At 43.8% G+C, this 18,857-nt stretch overlaps 1 protein-coding gene across 3 annotated transcripts in view; it reads left to right on the top strand.

Moving 5' to 3' along the window:
- The first annotated feature begins 998 nt into the window (after positions 1-998).
- The window catches only part of RCAN2 (regulator of calcineurin 2), a 273,404-nt gene continuing 255,545 nt past the window's right edge, over positions 999-18,857 (top strand). The window contains exons 1-2 of one of the 3 annotated variants that reach the window (XM_046005661.1): positions 1,022-1,125; positions 16,913-17,019. The gene's annotated coding sequence lies outside the window, so the exon portion shown is untranslated. Of the gene's footprint in view, positions 1,219-16,912; positions 17,020-18,857 lie in introns of all 3 variants that reach the window. The other 2 variants (XM_046005658.1, XM_046005660.1) reach the window with 2 other exon arrangements.

Below are 18,857 nucleotides of genomic sequence, written 5' to 3'. Positions count from 1 at the left end.
TTCCCTGTTCTGGTCTTGTTACACGACTGACTGACTCTCCTGCCATCAGCCCTTGTGACCTATGAGCCACAGGCTTCCTCTGGCTCAGAATTGCTTTATTTTGTAAAGCAGAGACGTCTACCTCAAGTTTGTTCAGCAACAGATCTAGCCTAGAATCTAGATTCTAGAATCTAGAATCACAGCCTAGATCTAGCCTAGAGTGATTCACATTCAGCCGTTCACTGTATGATAGCAGCCTCTCGCTTGTCACCGGCTCTCACACAATAGGAGTCCTTGAAGCCCTCTGTCCCCAGGTCTGGCGGCAGCGAATCCTGGCAAAGCCGAGGAGCCCGCGCAGGGCACCTTGAGCGCGTGGGCGGGGCGGACGCAGGTCTCCAGCCGGAGGGCGCCGCACCCACCCGGCGCAGACGCCCCGCGGACCGTCCGGGGGCTTCCGGACCTTTCCTCGACCGGAGTCTGGGGGCTCAGTCTGCGTGTTAGAAAAGTCTCTTCCAGTACTCCTCACCCACAGTTTGCTTCTCCGCCCGTTTCTTTTGGGCTGTCGCTGCTTAGTCATCCCTAGCTTCACAATCACCCCCTGCCCACTCCGACCCCCTAGAAAGCCCCCTCCCGGCGGTGACCCCGGGGAGCCCCTCCCCGCTGGGGCCGGGACTCCTGAGCACTGGCATCTGCGCTAGGGGTCCAGAGGGGCTTCTCCGCTTCCTGGGCACCCCGAGTGGAAAGCGGTGTGTGTGTGTTGGAAGGCGGTGCTGAGGGCAGGGGGGCAGCCCGGGGTGCAGAGCGGGTGCGGGCTCTGGAAGGGCGCCGGGTCATGGGGGAGGGGAGGAGAGGAGGCCACACAGGGGCTTTCGGTTTCCTGGGGTCTGATTGGAGGTTGGCCCGATGAGTCGGAGCTGGGGGCGCGCCCATCTCCGCTGGCTCCTGCGAGAGCCGCCGGCTCGGCCCCTCCCCGGAGCCGCTTTGTCCCGGCTGAAGGCGGCCGAGGTTGCGGGGAGGAGCGGGCGGGAGGCAGAGAGCCGGGGACACGCGGACCTCGAGATCGGGAGGCGGGGCGCGCCGCGCACTGCCCCACGCCCAGGCCCGCGGGCACCGCGCCCGCCCCCACGCGCTCGCACCGGCCGGCAGGTGAGCAGGCAGCGCCGCGCCCGCAGTCGCCGGCCCCGCGGACTCCCGAGCCGCCGCCTCAGCCTCTGCCGGCGCATCGCGGACGCCCAGCAGGTCGGTTATGTAACCGCACTGGCCCGCTTGCCCCTGCGCCCTGTCCTGTCGGGGCTGCGCACTGCGCCCGGGCGGTGCGGGAGGACGCGGCAGGGGGCGGGCGGGCGAGCGCCGTGGGATTCCGGGGCTGGGCAGGGGGGGCGGCAGCGGCGGAGGGAGGGACGGGGGGTCTGCTCCAGCCGTCAGCCCCCGCGGCGGCCTGCTGTGTTGTGCGGGGGAGGGTCTCCCTTGAAGAGGGCACGAGTCTCAGAGAGCCCCTGCCCATTCCTAGTGGCTCAAGGATCGCCTTTCCAGGAGCAGCAGCAGGTGCATAAGTAGAACAGCGAGGATGACGCCTGTGGCCCCCGGGACTGAGGTTTGGAGAGGGGGGAAGAGCAGGTGGACTACACTCTGAGGGGGGAAAAAAAGGAGAAAACAGAGAAACTCCTTTCCCAGTGCTTGAAAAGAAGTGCCGGGGAGGAGGAAGGTACTTTGAGGCGCAGCGGGCTGGGAATTGTCCTGCCTGGGATTAGCGGGCATGGGTCATCTAAAAATAACTTCGAGTTTGAAAAGTGAAATAGAAGGGAGTGCAGTGTGCCGAGTTTGTCTGCCTGTGGGATGCTTCGCTCTGGAAGTCACCCGAGGGAACAGGCAAATCCCGGCCGCTTGGCCTCACTGGTTTCCAGGATGTCTCGGTTTGACTTTTAGTTAATGATTTATTCTCCAAGGCACTGCTGTCTTTTTCTTACCCCAGAATGAATTATAGCAGAGTGCATGTTTTGAATCTTCCTATTTCCTACATTGGTATAGAAGTGTTACATAGACATCCAATTTAGAGTTCGCTGCCCAACCTTTTTTTTTTTTTAAACATCATTTTAGTAAAAACAAAAGTTTCAGGGCTCCCTTTAACATACAGTTTCACAACTGAAGGTGAAAAAATGCTACAGCATTCCAGTCCATACTTCTTCCCCCCTTCAGCTAGAACCCCACTTAACGTGTCACACATAGGCTTTAGGAAAAGTAGGACATTTTTTAAAATGCCACTCAACTTTCTCACATATTACATCAACAGCAAAACACAGGGCAAATATATCACAGGTACAGGGCAACACTTGCTAACTGGCCCCTTCCATTCTGGGGAAACAGTGAAGTTGGAAAATCTCAGAAGCTGGAAAGGATCAAGAAGCAGGTCAGCACTGACTGTGGAACAAGGCAGGGGAGTGAGCATTTGGCTGCTTTTCAGTTTGCCCATTGATTTTCTTTAGCCTTAGAGCTATTATCTTAAGTACAGTCATTGCATTGAATTAGTCTAAAATGTGAGTTGCACTTTGCTTTCACATCTACTGCAAATCCAATCAGCATTTATTGAGCACCTACTACCCGAGTCCAGTCCACGGAATTTTGGGAGGGAAAAGTGTCCTCAGATAAAGGTTCAGGATTGCAAGCGCTTTCAGAATGCCTTGTGTGTGCAGGTACTGCAGAACCCGGCTAAATCTGGGAGGATGTGGTGCGCTCTCTCCATTGATGAACATTTAACAAGCCTACATGGGAACTTGAGAGCTTTGCCATTTGCAAGTTTATACCACACTCTTTTGAAAACTACTTACATAATCGTTTGCAGTTAGTTATATATAACAGAAACTAGCTTTAATTGAGATCAACTTTGATAGTCACTGAGGTCTCATTTTATTATTCCTTTTACTTTGGGTACCACCCACTCGGTTTATGCAGCAGTATTTTGTTCCACCTGTACTGTGTGTTATGTAGGTCCTGTGGCAGAGCGTAAATGAATGAGACCCATGCCATTCAGGAATCAATCTAGCAGAAAAGAAGGATAAGAAAATAAGTGACAGTGATCAACACGATGAACGGTTAGTGGAGATAGGAACGAGTTCTTTGGACGTCCAGAGAAGGAAGGGTGGAGGGAATCTGGAAGAGCTCACAGAAAGGTTTGGGTTTGGACTGCATTGCAGGTGGCAGTGCAGTTTTCTGGAGAAGGAGCCAAGTGGGTGTTCCACATGGAAGGAAAGTTTGTGTTGCAAGAACATCTGGGTGCTCTGAAGTGAGGGCGTGGCAGGAGAGTTTGGGTGGGCGGTGTGTGTGTTTCAGTGAGCCCAAGATGTGAATATACCCTATGGAAGAGGAGAAATTATACAGCTTTTATGAAACAAATGATTTGATCTAATTTGTATTTTGCACGAGTGACGTTGGAGGTGATAAGTAGGTGGGGTTGCAGGGGAAGGCGCTGAGGGTTTAGACCACTGGAGTGATCCAAGCAAAAACAAACAAATGAATAAATAAATAACATTCGTTGTGCCCGAACCAGGTAGAAAAGAAAGAGAAGGGAGATCTTCAGAGAGCTCTTTCAGGAGGAAAGTCAGTGCCACAGGGCCACCAAGTGGGTAGTGATGTAGAAGGAGTTGATGTCTAGATGGATGGTCAGGTTTTTAACTGAGTTAGGAGGTAAGTGAGAAAGATCAGGTTTGAAAAAGATGGCAGATTTTAACTGAAATCCTTTCAGTTTAAGATCACAACAAGACAAGGATGCTCACTCTTGACACACGTTTCTGGAAGTCTTAAATACAGAGCAATTAAGCCTGAAAAATAAATAAATGAAAGGCCCAAAGTAAGAAGGGAAGAAGTAAAACTGTCTTTATTTGCAGATGCCATATACATAGAAAACTCTAGACTCCAGTAAAAAAAATATTTTAGAACTAATAAACAAATTCAATAAAGTTGCAGAATATAAAATCAATACGAAAAAACAAGTTGCATTTCCATACACTAATAATGAGCTATCAGAAAGAGTTAAGTAAAGAAAGAATCCCATTTATGATTATATCAACAAGAACAAAATACCTGACAATAAATTTATGAAAGGAGGTAAAAAGACTTGTACACTGCAAACTATGATATTGATTAAAGAAACTGAAGAAGACACAAATAAATGGAGAGATATTCCATGCTCATGGATTGGAAGAATTAGTATTGTTAAAATGTCCATACTACTCGGGGCGCCTGGGTGGCTCAGTGGGTTAAAGCCTCTGCCTTCGGCTCAGGTCATGATCCCGGGGTCCTGGGATCGAGCCCCGCATCGGGTTCTCTGCTCAGCGGGGAGCCTGCTTCCTCCTCTCTCTCTCTGCCTGCCTCTCTGCCTACTTGAAATCTCTGTCTGTCAAATAAATAAATAAAATCTTAAAAAAAAAAAATGTCCATACTACTCAAAGCAATCTACAGATTCACTGCAATACCAATGGCATTTTTCACAGAAATAGAACAAACCATCCTAAAATTTGTATGGAACCATGAGGACACCAAATAGCCAAACCAATCTCAAGAAAGAAGAAACTGAGGGTTGCTGGGGGGGAGGGAGGATGTGGAGAGGGTGATTGGGTTAGGACTTTGGGGAGGGTACGTGCTATGGTGAGTGCTGTGAAGTGTGTAAGCCTGATGATTCACAGACATGTACCCCTGAGGCAAATAATACATTATATGTTAATAAAAATAGTTAATAATTTAAAAAAAGAAAGAACAAAGCAGGAGACATCAGACTTTCTGATTTTAAACTATGTTGCAAAATTATGGTATCCGGAACAACATGGCATAATAACAAATACATAAATCAGTGGAGCAGAATAGAGCAAAATATACCCACAATATATGGTCAATTATTTTATGACAAAGAGTCAAGAATGTACAATGAGGAAAGAATAGTCTTTTCAGTAATGGTGTTGGGACAACTGGACAGCCATATACAACAGAAGAAAACTGGACCACTGTCTTGCACCATACACAAAAATTAATTTAAAATGGATGAAAGACTTGAATGTAAATTTGAAGCCATGAAATATCTATGAGAAAACATAGAGGGTCATCTCCTTGACACTGGTCTTGGCAGTGATGTCTTGGATTTGTTAACAAAAGCAGTTGAAAACAAAAGCAGAAATAACTGGGACTACATCAAACTAAAAACCTTCTTCAAAACAAAGACCCATCATTAAAAGGAAAAGGAAACCCATGGAATGGGAAAAGCTTTGCAAATCATTTATCCAAAGTATGTAAAGAACACATATAACTCAATAGCAAAAAAATCCAAACCATCCAATTAAAAAACGAAGACAAAGGATCTGAAAAGACTTTTTTTTTTCCCCAAAGAAGACATATGCATGGCCAATAAGAATATAAAAAAGTGCTCAACATCACTAACCATCAGGGCAGTGGAAATCAAAACCACAATGAGATATCACCTGACACCTATTAGAATGACTATTATCAAAACAAAACAAAACAAAACAAAACAAAACAAGGGATAAGTGTTAGCAGGGATGTGGGAAAAGGGAATCCCTGTGCACTGTTGGTGGGAGTATAAATTGGTGTGGACATTATGGAGAGCAGCATGGAAATACTGCTCATCTCATTTATATGTGGAATTTAAAGAAACCAAGCTCATAGATCAGGGAACAAATTTGTGGTTGCCGGAGAGTGGGGGATGGGAGGTGGAAAAAATGGGAGAAGCGGGTCAAAAGGTACAAACTGCTAGTTGTAAGATAAATAAGCCCTGGGATGTAATGTGTAGCATGGTGATTATAGTTAATAATCCTGTACTGTATGTTTGAAAGTTGTGTAGAAAGTAGTTCTTAAAAGTTGTCATCATAAAAACGTAACTGCATGAGGTGATGGATGTTTACTAAAGTTATTGTGGCAGTCACTTTGCAATACATACAAGCACCAAGTCATTATGAGATACACCTAAAATAAATATGATGTTATATATTAATTATATCTCAATAAAACTGAGGGAAAAGGGGAGTTACCGAGAAAGAGTAGGTTTGAGAAAAATGGGGAATTTTGACTTTCAACTTCAAATGAAAATGCTCATTAGGCAGTTTTATTTTCAAAGGTAATTTGTTTCTGATGCTAACCTTCTACTCATCGTACCACCATTCCTGAGACTGTTAGGGCTGACTTTAAGAGAATACGGAGATGAATTTGATAGCAGGAAGTTGTTTCTACCTACTGCCCCAAAGGTGAAAGAATGAACTGTCAATTATGTGCACTAGTAGTTGTAGTACAGTAAAAATAATTTTAATGATAATAACAATATAACATTCATTCATTGTTTATGCTGAGCACAGAGAAGTTAGAGCTCCATGAATTATCATGTTTGACGCACACGATAACAGAATAAGGCTATTGTTATACTCATATAATTGATAAGAAACCCAACGCAAAGAAAGGGTATGTTATCTAGGCCACACAGTTAATAAGAGGTGCACTCAGGCCTGACCAGTGTGAATTAATATCATTGGAATAAGTCCTACGAGTCTGGAATGTGTTTTTTACCCTATGCTTGAATATTTGTGGCTGATGCTGTAAAGGAGAACAGCCCTGAGTCAGGAGTCCTGGCTGTCATCTGGGCTCTACACCTGATTTGTTGTATGACCTCTGCAAAGTCACAGCCCTTCTTGGGCTTCAGTTGTATTAGTGGGAGAAGCGGTTGACTAGATATCTCTAGAGTCTTGACATTTTGAAGTCCTGCCATCATGTCTCAAATTTTGCTAGAGAGCCACTGACTTAGGTTAAAATCATGCCTGGTCATTTTTAGTTTATTCTTATTTAATTAAATTAATTTATTTATTTAGAGGGAGAGAGAGTGCGAGGGAGGGAAGGGGCAGAGGAAGAGGGAAAGAGAATCTTAAGCACATTCCACGCAGAGAGGGGCTCAGTCTCACCACCCTGAGATCATGACCTGAGCTGAAATCAGAAGTCACACGCCCAACTGATGGAACCACCCAGGTATCCCCTGCCTGCTTACTTTTAGAGTAGGAATATTACTACTACTCTTATTACTACCTCTTTTTCCTCTTTTTTCCTCCTGCTCCTCCTTTTTCTTAACAATATAATGGTTCAAGGGTTCTGTACATTACTCAGTGCTCATGGATAAGTATACTCTTACTCCCCTTTATTTTATCTACCCCCCAATCACCCCCTCTGGCAACCACGTTTGCTCTATTTGAGAGTTTGCTTTTGTCTTCTGTTTGTTTGTTTTGTTTCTTAAATTCCACACAGGAGTGAAATATTAGGTCAGTAGGCAGTTTTGTCTTTCTCTGACTGACATAGTTCCCTTAGCATCATACCCTTTAGATCCATCCACATTGTTGCAAATGGCAAGATCTCATTCTTTTTTTTTATGGCTGAGTAATTCCATTGTATGTATGTATGTGTGTACATTGCATTGTATGTATATACCATTGTATGTATGGTACAATGTATGCATATACCATACATTCCATTGTATGTACATACCACGTCTTTATCAGTTCATTTGTGGATGGACACTTGGGCTGCTTCCCTGTCTTGGCTCTTGTAGAAAAATGCTGCAGTAAACAGAAAGGTGAACTTATCTTTTTGGATTAGTGTTTTTGTTTTCTTTGGGTAAATGCCCAGTAGTGGAATTCCTAAATCATACGGTATTTCTATTTTTAGTGTTTTGAGGAACCTCCATACTGTTTTCCACCAACAGTGCTGGGCATGGATCCTGCTTGAGGTTCTCTCTTTCTCTCTCTTTGTCCCTACCCCACTTGCAGCCTCTCTCTCTCTAAAATAAATAAATGAATCTTACAAAATTTAACAAATGAAAAAGACTAACTCAAATGAGGGCTTGTCCTTAACAGTTTGATGTGAACTAGTCTATGGTGCAGGTACTAACAGGGGTGTCTGACGTTGGGGGAGCCCAGTGCAGCAAGGGGAAACCCTAATGGGCACTGAAGTGGAGGACTGATCAGTTTCTTTATTTTAGGTGTGTCACTCAAATTTCACGGGACTTAAGTTGCTCATCTCTGAGTAATTGGGGTGATTAATGTACATGTTGCAAAGCTGCTGTAAGGAGTGACTCAGATGACAGAAAGAAGGCACCGCGCACCGGAGTGCCTCATTGAATGGGCTCAGTCAGTGGGCGTCCCCACCTCTCACCCCCAGCAGAATAGACAAAGGGAGGTAGAGCGTTTCTTAAGAAAGCCTTCTCCTACTTCATCGTTCTGCTCAGGGCCACCCCTTAAGAGCATCATTTCTCTGCCTTAGAAAGCCGTAGATATTGGGAATATAAAAACACATGGGAAGTTAAAACCTTCCAAGATGTGAATCTCAAAAGTACCCATTAGTAAATTACCCTCTTCCTTGTAAAGAAGCTGCAACATTCCCTAACACAAAGTTTTAGGCTCTTCTTTTGTCATGTCCTAAATAGGTCAAGATTACTGTAAAGAAATGGTATGCCTAGGGCCGGCAATCCTGGATCCCATTATTACGGGATTATTACTATGGCAGCAAATAAATGTCGACAGAGTGACTTCCTACTCTGTGCTTGTGTGTATGCTGCCTTTGCCTTTAATGTGTTCGCGGTTCTTGTCTTACCAGCTGCCAGGTGTCATATGTTGTAGGCTAAATTAATCGAGTTGAAGATTTTGTTAAGAAGCAACCTTCAACTCAACCGAAGCTGTTTTTAAGTCCCTTAAAAATGTATGATCAGGGGCACCTGGGTGGTTCAGTGGGTTAAGCCTCTGCCTTCGGCTCAGGTCATGATCTCAGGGTCCTGGGATTGAGCCCCGAATCCCATCAGGCTCTCTCTGCTCGGCAAGGAGCCTTCTTCCCCCTCTGCCTGCCTCTCTGCCTACTTGTGATCTCTCTCTGTCAAATAAATAAATAAAATCTTAAAAAAAAAAGCGTGCGATTATGAATGGTACTTTCTGGAAGCTAACGAAAAGTTTCCAAAAATAGCTCAAACTTCCTCAAGTTCAGAATGCCCACAGAAAATATTTTCTATTATTAGTATGGAAAAGAGACTTATTTTCTTATCTGATTTCCCCATACACAACTCACTTTGACACAGGGATGAGACTTGCGTTTCCTAAGCTTTGGAATGAATACATAAGAAGATACCTAACACTTAACAGTTGCTGTTGGACCAAAGAATTGTATAATTTGGGAGCCATGTCCAGCTTGTATTCCTGTTGCCTTAGTTCTTTGTGGGAATGACTGCTTTGTTGTTTCATGTACTTGGGATGCGCCTACTACAAAATATGACAAGTTCTTTGAGGGCATGGGCCATACCCTACTACTCTTCTTATGGAGTTGGGGATAAAGTAGAAAAAGGGTATACTTGGCATGAAAAGTCCTGGATTCTCATCTTGGCGCTGTCACTTTCCAGCTGTGTAACCTTGAGCTTCCCACTGACCTCACAGTTACAGGAGCTGGCATTTGCTGAATGCTGTCCTTGTTCCAGACATTGTGCTCAGCACCCTGCATACATTATCTCATTTAATCCTTACAACAACTCCACCATGCAGGTATTATCACTATTTACAGATGAGAACACACTGAGAATCAGGGGGAGCAAGCCACTCAGAGCCCGTTCTCTGAATTGCGATTTTTCTTAGCTCTAAAAATTAGGAAAAGAATACTTGATCTTTCCACCTTTCAGAGTCGTGATCTTCCCACCTTTAAAATGCCGTGAGTCTGTGAATGTGCAGTGAAAAACTCAGTGCCCTGCATGGATGTTAAGGATGATTGCCACCATGCGGACCCCCCCAAGAGATCAGTTATAGTTGGACCTGCGATAGCCCCAGGTCTGTTTGGGGAGGAAGGGCTGCTGTGTATAAAATGCTTTTATAGAATGCATTAGGAAAACTGTATTTCCTGGCCCTGTTTACTGTAGGTTGTTCATGATGCCTGTTTTTATCAAGGGTAACTTACTTGTTGTCAGTACCAAGACTTGACCCGACTAGGCTAGGAGGAACCTGACCAGGGCAGAGAATTGGGTCCTGTTGGTGAAGGGGGAGTGGACAACATGATTTACAGACGAGGTAACTGCCAGAAGGGTGTTTTAGTACAAACAGAGAAGGCTGAAAGCCAAAGCCAAGGTCGAGAAAGACATAGGCATGATGTGGAGCGTAAGAAATCATCACCAGAACTTAAGTGTGAGAGACGGGTGGGACACGGAATCTGCTCAGGAAGCCTAGAAATATTCCCCAGTGTCTGCTGAGGCCTGTATACTTAGCAGGAAAGCTAGAGACCCTCTGGCCTGATTTTATAATGCTTTCTTTTTCTTGGACTTACGTGCTTTCTGTAAAATTTTTAGAAAGTGAAAGCAGAAGAGTATAACAAGGGAAAATTAAAATCACATGTATCACCACGAGCAAACGATAATTAACACAATTAACATTTGTTGTATGTCCTTTCGGGCTTTTTATATGCCCTCCCAATGTAGAATTGGGAACGAATTGTGTGCAGAATTTTGCACTCTGTGCATTTCACCAGACATTTTAAATAACTTTTCATGTAAAGTCAAAATATTTGTGAACTTTGTTTTCAGTATCTGCATAGCATTCCCCTGTATGATTTTACCAGATTCATTTACCTTCCCCCCATTGTTGAACATATAGATGATTCTCAATTAACCAAGTTACCAAATTACTTTAACTCCAATAGATGGACCTTCTTAAGGCTTTCTCCGTATGTTGACATTGCGTTTAATTGTTTTTCCAGGAGGTTGTTGTAATTAACATCTCTGAGAGCAGTGCATCAGATTGTGAGTCTCACCTCTGTCCTGCTTACAGGCAGTTTCTTGGTGGAAGTGAGGGGTGGTTGGTGTTAGTGCTTTCCAGAGATAACCTTTACTCTGGAAGTGTACCTGCTTAACCATTGCTTCAGGGAGGTTGGTGCTTTTTTTTGTGGGAGTTGAGAATGTGTGGGTGGAGGGATCTGGTAACTTTTACATGCGTGAGTGTTTGTAGGAGAGTTGACTATAGTGGATTCACTTTTCTCCCAGTGGTTCTGTTATCTGGGGCTTGGCATATGATGTCATGGGCCGTGTGGAGCCGGAACCCTCGAAGCTGCCATTGCAGCCTCTTGAGCTACTAAAGCTGACTTAAAGTAAGTAGAATAAGCAACCTCTGTTAAAACACTGGTTCAGGGGCGCCTGGATGGCTCAGTGGGTTAAAGCCTCTGCCTTCAGCTTAGGTCATGATTCCAGGGTCCTGGGATCGAGCCCCACATCGGGCTCTCTGCTCAGCAGGGAGCCTGCTTCCCCCTCTCTCTCTGCCTGCCTCTCTGCCTACTTGTGATCTCTCTCTCTAAATAAATAAATAAAAATCTTAAAAAAAACCCCAAAAAACAAAAAAAAAACAACCACTGGTTCAGTTTGCCTTTAAATCCCAAAAAATATGCACAGCAAATTTGCATCCTTATTTGCTTGAGTTGGGTTTCACTGGTTCCCTTCCATGGCTGTCAGGGCCTTTGTGGGGAAAGCCTTGGACAGGCATGTCTTTTTCACCTTTCAGGAAATGAAACAATGCAGAGGACATTATTTCAGATAAATAGCTAGGATTTTTCCATTGGAATCTTCTTAAAAATCACTTAAACGGTTATTCTAGAATTTTATTTTGATGATTAATCAGATTAGTCTTTTTCCAAAAGTCTCTGCATTCACTCTTAGGCTATCATCCACCATGTTGGCTATATTGACCAATTTCTTGAGATAAACCGCCAATTTGTATCATTTTCCTCCCATGAAATTTTCAGCAAGACAGGTTAAGTGAATATAATTTATTTTTTTGTTTTGACTTCTGTAGCCATTAAAGATAAAAGTCTAGTAATGGGGTCTCACCAGGACAAATCAAAGTCCAATTTATACATATCTCTTGACGTTTAAAAATTTGTCCAGAAAGAAATTATTTATTTGATTATCGGTATCATGAATTTTGAAATAGAGGATGGTAAATTCAGATAAATTGATGGTAGTTCAAACAAAAATTTATATGCTCAAGAGCCAAGTCTCAACTTTGACAAGTGAAAGCAAAGTATTAATTCATGAATATGTTAATTTTTCCTGCTGTGTTGCATAAATGATACTCATTTGATCTTTTATGATGTAGGAACAACCATTTATAAAAAAGGTTACATTTTGGTCAGACAGGATATTCAGCACTGATCTATCATAAATGTATTTATTTGGTGTCCTTTATTTTCTTATTTTTCTGTCTCGGTGATTTCTTTCACTCACAGCTGTTGTTGAGCGTTAAACTTCAAAATCTGATAAGGTGACATCTAGGTGAAGCTCTGAATTGAAATGCTTGCTTAGTCAGGTTTTCAAGGCGGACCTTCTGACCTTGCATCTAAGCGCCACAGTTCATGGAGACCCCAAGGGGATTCTTGGTTCACATCTTGGTTTTTGGCTTGGTTTCTGCTCCCTGGGATCTCATGGGTAGGAAGAGGGGATTTCTCCTTTTGGTCTGCAACTACATTGGGAGGGCTTGTGTCCTTCTGGAGGGCCAGGGAGGTTGGCATGGCCGCACCTGTGTGCGGACCCATTTGGAAATGTCTCTGGGTAGAGGTGAGATAAACGGTAAACCTGGAGAGCTCGCCTCTCTTCCCTGGCATGCAGGCTACTCTGATTCAAACCTTCCTTCAGGCTGTGTGAAAACTGTCCAGACCATTAAACCAGAAACTGAGGACGTTAAGAAGTTTAGCCTGACTCTACATAGACTCAGTTGTGTATTAATGAAATTATTAATAGCTCAATAATTAATTATGTGGACATGGGACAGTCCACAGTGGCCCTGTGGGACGACCCAGATGTGTGGTTTTGCCTGTGTGGTGCTCTGCTTTTTTCATGCTTCTTTTTATTAACCTAAATCGCTCCTGGGAGGCCACAAAGCAAGCACTGTAGGGATGACCCTGTTATTCATGAAAAGGCCTTCAGATTCTCCGAATGTGGAAATCTCCAAACGTAGTGGCTTCTCATGAGGCTTCTAGTTTTATTCTTTAAAACTGCTTTTTAAAAACCCCACATTTAGGTGTGACTCTGCTTTTTGCAAAGGCTCTTGTCTTGAGTGAGAAAGCCCAGTCGTATACCATGCCTTCAGTGTTTCTTCTCAAATTGAATAGAACCTCTTCCTCAAAGGACACCTGGGTGGCCCCGTCCGTCAAGCGTCTACCTTTGGCTCAGGTTATGATCCCAGAGTCCTGGGATCAAGTTCTGCATGGGGGTTCCCTGCTCAGTGGGGAGTCTGCTTCTCCTCCTGCCTGCTGCTCCCCCTGCTTGTGCTCTCTCCCTCCCTCTGACAAATAAATAAATAAAATCTTAAAAAAAGAAAAAAAAAAAAAGAACCTCTTCCTGTTGGCCCAACTGTCGTGATGCTGTCATAGCCGTGCCTGGCTATTGTCTTACAACTCAATCCAAGGTGTGATACTATGAGAAGGTTATTTTACCTGAACAAAATTAGAAATACATTAATGGATATGCATGAAAACCAATCCCAAGTATTTTTATGACAGTATACATTTCAAGGGCATATCGTTAAGGAAAGAAGATCCAAAGAATAATAAAGATGAGAGACATTCACCAGCTAGTGTGTGTGGGCTGTTTCCAGTGTTTCTGGGAGCCTGATGTGGTGGATTTCCCAAGAGATCCCAACAGCACCGTTCTGCCCCACCTCCCATCGACCATGAGTTCTCTTTGAGTTATTCTTTTTCTAGAAGGCTGATTCTAGTCATGACGGAGTCTTCCCTCTGACTTTCCCTTTAGGATCTGTCACCCCCATTCTTCTTCTCAGGGCCCCTCATCTCAGTGATCCTAAGGCTTTGGAAAGCTGAAGTAATAACTTCTTCCTTCTAAAAGACTGGGTAAGCAAGTAAAGATATAGATAATCTTCCTGAAAGGGGGGGAAAAAAAAAAGAAGTGATGTTCTGATGGTAGAATATAAACACTCAGCTAAAGGATATTTTTTTAGTGTAAAAAGAGAAACTTGTAGTCATTTGAAATCATCTAAATTTAAGAACATCTAGTAGAAATGGGTCATTATCTAGTTTGGCGACAGATCCTCTCTGAGACAGTTGTTTTCTTTGCCAGATGTTTTTTTATTCAGTTTTAATTATTCTTTTTTGATCAGACCAGTCCTTTCAGTGATTTTCCAAGATTATGTCTCTTTTTGCTTTTGGGTTCCTACTATAGAGATAGGTTTTTTGTTTTTTTAAGATTTTATTTATTTATTTGAAAGAGAATGAACAGAGGGGAGGGACAGAAGGAGAGGGAGGAGCAGACTCCGCATTGAGCAAGGAGCTGGACACTGGACTGGACCCTGGGATCATGACCTGAGCAGAAGGCAGATACTTAGCCAACTGAGCCACCCAGGCGCCCCTGAGATACTGGTATGCAGTCTTCATAGTATCCTGCTCATTGCTTAGGCCATTCATGTACCTCTTTTCTTATCCTAGAGTTGGTGGTGGCTTATTTTTAATATACTAATACCATTACGAGGTTATTCCTCGTATGCCGCAGAGCCTCTGTCAGTCTTGTCTGCTGTCAATCATGTCAGTGTGAATGCTGCCAAATACGTACATTCCTTTTCCTAATTACAAATTGACTTTTTTTTATGGCTGCTCGTTAGTGAACCCCAGGAGACCAATAATAATCATTGAGACAGGGCTGCTAGAGATCAGATATTATTTGTTCAGTTTCCTAGTCTAATAAATAATGAATCACTAAGTTGGTTATAAATAAATCAAAAGTCCTTATAGTAAGTAACAAAGAAGCAGTTGCATACAATTTGCAGATGTAGAATGTTATAGAAAGGCTACACATAGTAATAATCAGGATAAGAACCGTTTTATTAATGAGAACTAATTTAGAGCATGTTGCAAACTGTATAAAATTATAGGTGGACATTCTCCTGTTTTCACTTCTTAAATTGTCTTCCTTCAGGTTCCTTCTTTTCTGGATTTCCCCAAGCCCTGAGCCCTCCTCAAAGGAGACACTGTTTTTTTTTTGGAACCTGTATTTATGGCACATACATGGGCTAATCTTTATATCTCACTCACTCATATATTCATTCATTCATTCCCTCATATATTTCATTCATTCACTCATACCTACTATGCACCAGGTCTGTGCCTACTGGGGGCTGAAAGTCAGTAGGGCAGAGTCCTTGTCATCAGTGAAGCTAGAGTCCAGTAGACTCACAGCTTACTTGTTTACCTACACCTCCACTGGACACTCAGTACCCGGAGGCTGAACTGCCTCAACTCCTTAGTGCTGTGACCCCCCGCTGTCCTCGCCACAGCGTGCCTGTGGTGGGCACTCAGTCAGTGGTAAAATGAACCGGTCATTAAATCCATCCTAAATAGTTCAGAAGCACAAGATTAATGATTCCAGCACCTTCCAGAGTCTTTAAAGCCTTTGTTCTCCTCACATAATTGCTATCTATAAAAAAAAGGAACTCCAAAGATAAGTGTGTCTGCTTTTACTTGGTATCTCAAAAGGCCTGTTCTCAGAAAGTGGTCTGGGGTTGCCTCCCCGTTCCATCCCGAAGCCCAGGGATGGCTGGTAGGGTGTCTGGACCTCCCACAGGCAGACCTCATAAGGGCTTCTGTCTTGAATTATTTTGAAATGCTTCTGTTGTGGTAAGACTGTGTGTTCTTCCCCCACCCCCCTTTTCTTTGTGAGGCTGGGATGTGTGACTAAACAGAAATAATTGTGGCTATTGAGTACCTGTTAAGCAGCAGGCATGGGGCTAAGCACTTTCCACATGTTATCTCTTCACAGCCCTGAGAACTAGGCTCTGTTTTTATCCCTATTTTAATCAGATGAGGGGAGTGAGGCTGGGGAAGTGGACTACCATGCCTACGGGCTTGCAGGTAAACAGGTGCTCGCTCCAGGCCTCACCAGGGGCCCTTCCACCTCTGTGGCCCATCACTGCTTGTCACAGTGAGGCCTGTGGAGGCATTCGTGGGGGAGGAGCATAGGCCTTCTGTGTGGGAATGTTTAAATTTTGGGGGGTGTTCTATTTCTCTGATAATCCGAAAGAAGGTTGGCCTATTTTGGATCATCCAGAAGACCGTCTTTTAATGAGTAATAGTGACATGTGATTTTGGTGCCTGAATTTATGTTGTTATGTCCGGTCACGTTGGTGTCAATACCATTTCAGTTGCCGTGGGCTTATAGAAATGAACTGGTGGGCTTTTGCCGCTCTAGTTAGTTTTGTGGGAAATGAAGAAACATGGGAGGAAGAGTTCTACTTCAGGGTGGGTGGTGGGAGCATTCAGATCTCCAGACCATCCCCGTTACCATCCGTAGTACAGGTCACAGTGAGGGTGGAGGGTTATCTTAGCAAAACAACGTCACCTGAATATCACATCAATGTTGTTCATTTGAACTGGGTTTTTTTTTTTTCTTAAGTTTCCTTTGTATTTCGTTAGAACATTTAGTTGGAATGTGATGATTTCAGAGGAATTGAAACCGTAAGAACTCAGTTTTCTGTTTGGACACATTTAGGTATTGTTACAATAAGAATGGTTTAGGTCAAAATTGGGACGGAGGTAGTATATATATTTTGTCCTATAAAAAGTGGTTTGTACATTTGTCCAATCTGAACAGACTGAACTCCTCTGCACTCTGGGGTGAAAACTTCCTAAAACAATGCTCGTCCACCCACCAGGGGTCTTGCCTTTGGGGGGGGAGGCAAAGGAAATTGACATTTCCTTTCAACCTGTCCATGGTATCTGGGAAGGTTCAGGTCTGACCTTAGAAGAAATTCTCCCTTTCTGTGGTCCTCCTCTGACCGGCCTATCACTCAAGGTGCCTTTATGTTCTTTGTTACTCTTTGTCCTGACTCAGATAACTGACAGCAGTATCTGCCCATCACCTCTGGTTTCCTTTTCTCAGCACCTCGATGAGGACTGGTGAAGCAAGCTACGAAATAGGACCAGCCCCACCTAAGCAGAGAAGATAAGGACAGCTTGTTGAGATTGAAAAGGCTTCTGGTTTGAAAGGTCTTTCATTCTGTCCAAAATTATTACATTTGTTGCTTTTTTGGGTAAAGGAAAGGAAAGCCCTGTTAAATGACACTCAGAGAGGCGGTCACATGTGACAATTTGTTTATCCTGAGCTCTTTAGTATTGCTCCCGATGAATCCCTGCTAAGATTTTTGGAGCCCTGAAATGGGCCGGTAGGTTGTGATGCAAAGAGAGGAGAGGTTAATTTTATAGCATGAGGGCGTGCAGCACGGCTTATGAGCTATTAAGGTCTGGGAAGCTGGGCAGTAAATGCTGACATAAGAGCAAAGCCAACCTTGGGGAGACTTGGGGGGCCTTTAAAAGAGAGAGCATTTTTTTTCTGTATTCAATTTATTGTCCTCCTATGTAAAATTTTAATACGGTTTCCCTATCTTAATAAAATGTGTAGAAAAGTGTCAGACACCTTGAAGTGCCCAATCAGTGTTTGTGACTACTATTACCACACTCCGTTATTACACCCTGACAGCCTGCATGGCACAGAGAGAGCATTGCAAGGTGCAGAGTGAGGAAATCAGAGGAGCTGGACTTTTGCCCTGGGTGGGCTGTGGTTTCCCCATGAGAGATGGGGCCTTCCCTTCCCCACTTTGGCCTCGGACCTCTAGTTTATACCATTAAGGAGTTGGACAAATTTACAACCAAAGTTCCTGCCAGCTCTTTCATCCTTTGTATATATATATATTTTTTTTTTTTTTAGATTTTATTTATTTATTTGACAGAGAGAGACCACAAGTAGATAGAGAGGAGGCAGAGAGAGAGAGAGAGGGAAGCAGGCTCGCCACTGAGCAGAAAGCCCGATGTGGGACTCGATCCCAGGATCCTGAGATCATGACCTGAGCCGAAGGCAGCGGCTTAACCCACTGAGCCACCCAGGTGCCCCTCATCCTTTGTATATTTTTGTCCTGGCAACAGATTATTACAGTGTCCTTAGAACCTGCATTTCATTAATGAGAATGGCCATTTGTTACTTTTTTTTTTTTTTAAGATTTTATCTATTTATTCAACAGAGAGAGATCACAAGTAGGCAGAGAGGCAGGCAGAGAGAGAGAGGAGGAAGCAGGCTCCCTACCAAGGAGAGAGCCCGATGCGGGGCTCGATCCCAGGACCCTGGGATCATGACCTGAACCGAAGGCAGAGGCTTTAACCCTCTGAGCCACCCAGGTGCCCCACTATTTTTTTTTTTAAAGCTCATCTTCAAATGCAGGGCTCTTCTTAGGCAGGGGCTATGGAAATTCTTGCTTTGGTCATCCCTAATGATAAAGGTATTTAGTAGCTTTCCAGGACGTCATTAGCAAGAACTTGAAAAGTTCATCAAATATTTCCACGTGTTTGGAGTTAGCCATTAAATGGTAGGAGTTGTGGTCATCCTTTCTCCAGTGTTTTTTGTTTGTTTGTTTGTTTGCTTTTAAAGATTTTATTTATTTATTTGACAGACAGAGATGACAAGTAGGCAGAGAGCCAGTCGTGGGGAGGGGGGCAGGGGAAGCAGGCTCCCTGCTGAGCAGAGAGCCAGATGCGGGGCTCAAATCCAGGACCTGGGATCATGACCTGAGCAGAAGGCAGAGGTTTTAACCCACTGAGCCACCCAGGTGCCCCTCCAATCTTATTTTTAACTGTACTACCTTCTGCAAGGGTACTTTCATTATAAAGATGGCAAGATGGAGGGATCCTAAATCTTAGCCAAGTCTTCAGCTGACCCTGGGGAGAGAAGAATAGCACTGATTTTGTAGGAATCATTAACTTTACCTTATTTTTATACCTTGCATCTCTTTTCAGTAGATAATATTTATATTACTAGGTAACACCTGTCTAACTTT

Source organism: Meles meles, chromosome 5 (assembly GCF_922984935.1).
Source record: "Meles meles chromosome 5, mMelMel3.1 paternal haplotype, whole genome shotgun sequence".
Classification (NCBI taxonomy): Eukaryota; Metazoa; Chordata; class Mammalia; order Carnivora; family Mustelidae; genus Meles; species Meles meles.
Note: the sequence above shows the minus strand (reverse complement) of the source record. Positions and strands in the feature narration are given on the sequence as shown.